The sequence below is a fragment of the Octodon degus genome, unplaced genomic scaffold, assembly GCF_000260255.1.
Source record: "Octodon degus isolate 3935 unplaced genomic scaffold, OctDeg1.0 scaffold00296, whole genome shotgun sequence".
NCBI classification, from domain to species: Eukaryota; Metazoa; Chordata; class Mammalia; order Rodentia; family Octodontidae; genus Octodon; species Octodon degus.
In genome coordinates, this window is record NW_004524872.1 from 958,786 (window position 1) to 965,354 (window position 6,569).

A 6,569-nucleotide genomic window follows, 5' to 3' on the forward strand; every position below is an offset into this window, starting at 1 on the left:
TTTGCTTTGAGTTAGAGGATTCTAAGGTATTTGTTTGTTATTTTTTCTTGGCTTTGTTTTTCGAAAAGGCAGTCTGGTGAATATCCGGTCCTGCTCCGACCAGGTGTTGGGACTGTGTGGCTCCCTTAGGTCTGAGAACACTGCCACTCCGTCAGGTGTGTGAAGAAGTGATGTGGCCCAGTTTATAATCACATCTGGCCCGCCCCAGGGTGCCTTCCGGCTGGGCTGCCCCGCTTCCTGCCAGCAGACACCTCCATCTTTGCTTTTTACCCCTTCTCTCTGTGTGCATGAGACAGATAGGATTCCTAACAGGGTCCACAGGTGGCACACACTGCACGCGCTAAGCCTGGGAGAACTGAAGCATGGTCTTCTCAGAATGGGGACCGATGACATGTTACTGATTGGTGATGACTTTAGGGCCCTCTCACCCCCAACTGTTGTTTTGCCTAAAAATCATCCTAAATTGGAAGTCTTTCCTTTTATCGGTATAGACATTTTCTCATAAAACTCAATTTCTCCTCAGCTTTTCACCCACAGAGGAGGAAAAGGAGAGCAAAAGAAGGTGCTTTGTTTCCATGTCCTAGAGGTCTGGTTGGCCTGAGTCACATGGGGCCTTCCAGTCAGAGGCTTCTCCTTGAACAATCGTCTGTGTATTTAGGAATCCACTGGCACAGCACGACTTCTGCGTGGAGCCCACTGGGTGCTGGGCAGAGGAGCTGCAGGCCTCCTGTCACTCTGTCCCAGGCAGAGGAGGTGCTACCGGAGCCTCCCGCCCTGCACACTCAACCCTCATAATTAGAGAACAATGTGAATTTAATTAACTGCCACAGTGTGCTTTGACTGTAAGGACTGCACTAGGAATTAAGGGTCTGTGCTGGACCTTGGGAAATACAGATAGGAGCTAGAAAGGTTTTCCCTTCGCTGTCAAGAAATCTTCATCTCGTCTCTTGTAAAATTCCTGAAATTGTGCAATTTGCTTTTTCAAAAAATCCTTCTTGTCTACAGTGGAGAAAAGAGGGCTTTAAAAGATGTTTCTGTCTTCTCAGAGAATTGTGGCTTCTTGTGGGTTTGTGATTTTTGTATTTAAAGCGGGTTTATTTCTACCCTGTTGAATTGGGACGTCTTTCCCTGGCGTTTCCCCCTCCGCGGCTGGCTTACAGCTGTAGTGGTATTGCTCTGAGTACGATGTACATCTGCTCGGGCCCAGGCCTGGGCTCTGCACACTTCCTTAAGAGATCTCTGTTTGCCCATTTCTTCTTCAGTTTGAATTTAGAGCCATTTTTTATCAAGTTCTACAGTGGCCTTGGTAGTACCCTGAATTCAGTCTGTAAATTAAATTGGGAGGGGCCGGGGAGATAGCTCAGTAGAATAAGCGCTTGCCTGGCAAGTGCAAGGGACTGAGTTTAATCCCCGGTTCTGCCAAAAAAAAGTTTTTTTAATCAATTAATTAATTAAATTGGGAAGTATCAGTGTTTTTCTCATTGCCTCTAAGGTCCTCGTTTTTTCAAGCCTCTATTGCTCCTGTATTTTCTAGCCAGGTGTGTGGCACACGACGCAAACCCAGCACCCCAGGAGGCTGAAAGAGGAGGGTTGAAGGTTTGGTCCTCACTTGAACAGCAGTAATGAGTTAGCAAGAACCTGGCTGAAGGCACTTCAAAAGGACTGGGGATGTAACTCAGCGCACAGGCCCTGGCTTAATCCCCAGAACTACCACTAAAAAATAAAAAATAAAACTAAAAGATGGGCGTTTCCTTTATGTAATTTCAGTGTAGTCTATGTGGAGTTCGGTATGGGAACATACATGTCAAATGTTCTCAGTATTTGATATTTTTGTTGCATTGTGAGTGGGCTCTTTTCCCACCCCCGCTAGATTTTCAGGCTAGCACATGTTTATAGGAATTACATAGATTTCTTTAAAAAAATTGTTCTCATTCTGCTACTTATAGAGTTGGTTGGTGGATGAAGCAGCCAGAGGCTACCCTGGGACATGCCCCGTTTTCTGGAGGGGACCAGAGATCCCTTCATAAGGAAGAAGTTCATCAGTGGCACCCATGTGCTGGCCTGCAGTGAAGTGAAGTAAGGAAAGGGCCAGACAGCAATTTTTTCATCAAGCTGAATTTATTCAGAGAAGGGACTTGATTTTTTGATTTTTTAAAATTTGCTCTGTCTTTGAGACAGGTAGGGTCTTGCTATGTAGTTCAAGCTGGCCTTGAACTCCCTATGTAGCCCTATGGCCTCTGACTTGCAGAGATCCTTCTGCTTCAGCCTCCCCAGTGCTGGGATTACAGACATGCGCCACCACACCAGCGGGAACTTGGGTTTTGTGGCTACTTTTAGGATTTTGATTGGAATTTGTGTTTTAAAGGACTATAGGTGGTATTTCTTTTGTTGTTGTTATAAGATTTTGAAAAATAACTCCCCAGGCCTGCTGTGCCAGCCCCGCCCCTGGGGCACACCGAGATGGCAGTTGAGACTGGGCATGGTGTGGGCCTATAATCCCAGCTTTTGGGAGGCTGTAAACACCACAGATCACTATGAGTCTCATATAGTAGTGAGACCCTGAACACCCTGTAGACCCTTCCCTAAAATACAAAAAATTAAAAGATAAATGAAAAATGCTCAGCCCTCCTCCCTCCCATTTAAACTTTGAATTGTACACCTAGCCAAAAGAAAAAAGAACTCAAGTTGTTTTATATGGCTGTGTGTGTGTATGCATGTATGTGGGGGGAGGGTACTAGGGATTCCACAATGAGCTACATATCAAATCTTTTTTTTTTTTTTTTTTAATTTTGAGACAGGAAAAAAAAAATAAATAAATTTTGAGACAGGGTCTTGCTAAGTTACCCAGACTAGGCTCAAACTTGGTATCCTCCTGCCTCAGCCTCTCAGAGTGCAGGCTTGTAGGCGTGTACCATCTAGCTGGTAGAAGGATTCTCTTGTGTGTGACTTCACAGATTAAAGACACAGTTGGCAGCCTGTGCTAGCACCACGCGTTTCTTTTGAAATGTTAGCATTGTCACAAATCTGAAGATCTGGACCAATTCAGCACTGTATTAGGCTTTATAGTTTTGATATTTGGCAAATAAGGGCTTTTTAAATTTAGAAATAATCTCTAGCTTCTTATTTTGAATTCTTCTAGTGTCATTTAAATTGATTTTTGAAATTACTTCCTTGCGCTTTCTCTAATTCCTTCGTTCTTCCCTTGCACCTCCCTGTGTTCTCTGAAAGTGTGAGAGAGGCGGATGGGATGGATCACCCTCATTTTACTTTGATTTTTAAAGGGATTTTCTCTAATTTCTCTGAGAGTAGTTGGGTGGACATAAAAGGGAATAAGCTGATATCCTGTGAGGAGGATTCCACAGAGGCCAGACCCGAGGCCGTGAGTCTGGCGACCTACCTGTGCTTGACTGGCAGCTGCACCTGTGGGCAGCAGTGGTGCTGACAGTGGTGGCGACAGAGTGGGCAAAGGGAAGGAGTCCAGTCAGGAGCAGGGGCCTTGAGTTGCAAATTCAGTCAAGTTGGGTTTTGTCTGTAGGGGTTTCTGTATTTGTCTTAATAGACTCTTGATGAGAACTTTTAGAAGCCCTAGGGGTTTGATCTACAGAAGTGCCCCGAGTTTCCACTGTGGGTCGTCTACTGTGCCAGACACCCAGATGGTCAGCTGAATAGACTCTACCTATCTGCTCAAAGCATGCAGAGAAGGATCTGGAAATAATGAGTCATCACACTAAGGAGGGTCCCGCTACAGTCTGAGCTCAGTACACTGGAAAAGAAATGTGTTCTCTTCAGAGTGTGCAGTGGAGAAAGCTGCCCAGATGTGGGCATGTCAGAGAATCCTTTCCTGAGAAAGTGCTAGGTGCCCGCTTGTGCTGAGAGCTGAAGGAAAAGCACGTGGTGGGTGGCGGAGAGTGGGGTAGTTCCAGAGGAACAGCCAGGGCGCTGGGGCAATGCCAAGTGGAGGAGTAGTAGATTCCAGGCCCTCAGGTGGAAAGGAGCCAAACCTGGTAGGGGAGCTGACAGGAGGTCAGCAGAGGTAGATGAGTCTGAAGAGGTGGGCAGGCCTACACAGAGGGCCTTGTCAGCCCAGCGGGAAGAAATGCAGCCATGTGTTTTCTGAATAGACTCAGAGCAGTGGGGAGCCCTTGTCCTGGTGGCCAGGAGGTGCCCTAATCAAGTTGTTTGTTTCAAAGATCTCTCTAGCCTCAGGGTGGGGGATGGAGTTCGAAGGGAAGCTAGAGTTGGAGCTGGCTAGGCCTGGTGAGGTGGATGGTTCCAGGCATGTGGGAGGGTGGCAATGAGAGTGCTTCCAGAGCTGTCTAGGAGGTTGACTGACAAGACTCGGTAACAAAATGGATGTGGAGAAGGGCTGTCAGGATGATGAGCAAGCGGAGCTAGTCAGAAGTGTGCATCTTTCTTCCTCTGGTGGGGGAAGAAGGAAGAGAAGCCCAGGAGACCCCAAGTTCCCACATGGTAGGTGGGTGAGAGGAGAACCCTGAGTTCTGCTCTTGGCCTGTGGAGTTGGAAATGCCTTCGAGCCATCTGAAAGAAGACAGCCAGAGGGTGTAGTGCCTAGTGAAGAGGCATCATGGCTGCTGGAAAGGACAGAGCCACCTCGCTTTGGAAATCCAACCAAAGTTGACGTGCACAGAAGTCATCTTGGAGCTGAGCGGACTTGGGAGAGATGTGTCAGCCCCTCCATCCTACAAGCGAGGAAGCAGGATCAAGAGGGACATGGCGATGAACTCTTGGGCAACCCCGCCCTGTGCCTGGATTTTCCTAGCTTTGGTTCTGTCTCTGAAGTCTTCACTCCACCAAGTGGAGAATCTTCATGTGGAGATGGATGGTGAACCCAGGGCTCAGGTGCAGATGTATTTTTTGTTGGCCACCAAGTAGACAGTTCACAGTGTCACATTCTTGATCACTTTAGATTCTACCGGCTCCTCATTAAAGAAAGAGCAAAGCAATAGCTGGCTAGAAGTGGTTTGAAGCTGGAAATAGAACTATACCATGCCCTGAATAATCAAGCCTGGCCAAGTGCACACGGCAGCCGGAAAGGACTCAGCCAAGGTTAAAGCTAATATAATTTGGTGATGCTCTTTTTCTGTTAGTTATTCAAAAATCTAGCCAGCTCCCAAAGTTAAGTTATTACTTACAGTTGACCCCCAAATCTTGGGAATTTAGGTACAGAAAAGGTGAGTCAAGTTTTCTCAAAACAAAGATGTCTGCTCTGTGAAACGTGACATTACACCTCTCAGGTGACTTCTTTGCTTCAGCTTTGCATTGCACGCGTAGTTGTGTAAAGTGCCTATGTTTGCTACTAATTCTAAATGACTGAATGGCACGAAGGCTACAGATTGGATCCAGTCATGGCAAGAGCCACTTGAAAAGGAGATAGGACATGGCATTTTCCTGCCCTTCTTGGGGCCGAGGTGGTGAGGCCTAGGACCTTGCCTTTATCACTCTAGCATGTTTAGAACAGGAGCTGAATTCCAGTGAAATAGATTTCAGAAGGTGTCACAAAGGGAGGGAGAAGGACAACCAGCCAAGTGCATGGAGTCTCTTAGTTCCTTGTGGAGTGACGGAGTGTATTTAGAGATGAAATGGCCCAGCTGCCGGTGGGGGCAGCACCAGAAAGCTCCTAACAGTGTCCAGGTTACAGGCACCCACTCCGATCACCTGATCATGTTGAACCTAGGTGGAGGTGAGCCCTTCTACTGTAGACCTAGACCGTTGACCCTGGGAAGGGCCACAGCTTAAAGAATGCCCTTCAGCCTTTGAAGCCACTGCCCCCCACCCTGTCACTGCAGGCGGAACTGGCTTAGTCCCCATGTATGAGCAGGGTCACCATGCAGCCAGCACCTCTGAGGAGAAGCCTGCACGCACTAGTCGTGTGGATGCCTATTGTTAAGTCTTCCTGGCAAGCCAGGCATGTGGACTCCCTGCATTTCCTTTATACTAACAATAATGGTTAATATTAAGAATGTAATTATAGCACTATAATAGAATATGTAAGTAACACAGTTGTGTAATTCATATTATTTCCAGCACGTTTGACAAAGGAGTAACCGCTCATTTCCTACGACTTTTAAAGCAAACTTCAGCGTGATGGGCCCTCAGAGAGCCCTTGGTGAGCCGAGGGAACTCCACATGGAAACTGCTATCTCCTTTAGTCATCGTCTAGCGTTCAGGAGAAGAGCGTGCTGAGGAGGTGCAGGCAGGCCCTTTCCCGAGGCACCTTGGTGCCTTGGGGCTGGCGGCTTTATGAAGCAGCAGGGGGGGTCCGGCGTCTGGGCCGGTGCCTCCTACCCTCGCAGCTGTGCCAGTTCAGTCTGGATTGAGGGTTTCTGGCCATTTATAAGTGCAGAATGTAGTCCAAACTGAGCCCAAAAGTACCTTAGAAATTTAGAAACAAATAAAAGTGTGTCCCCTTAGATATATCTTTATTTTTATTTTTTAAAGAACAAAAAATTTGTAAAAAAACATTAGACATGATACAGAATTTGGCTGAACAAAACGACACGAATTCAATGGTGGTTGTTTTATCGCATAGTGTTGTCTTCAGATTAGTT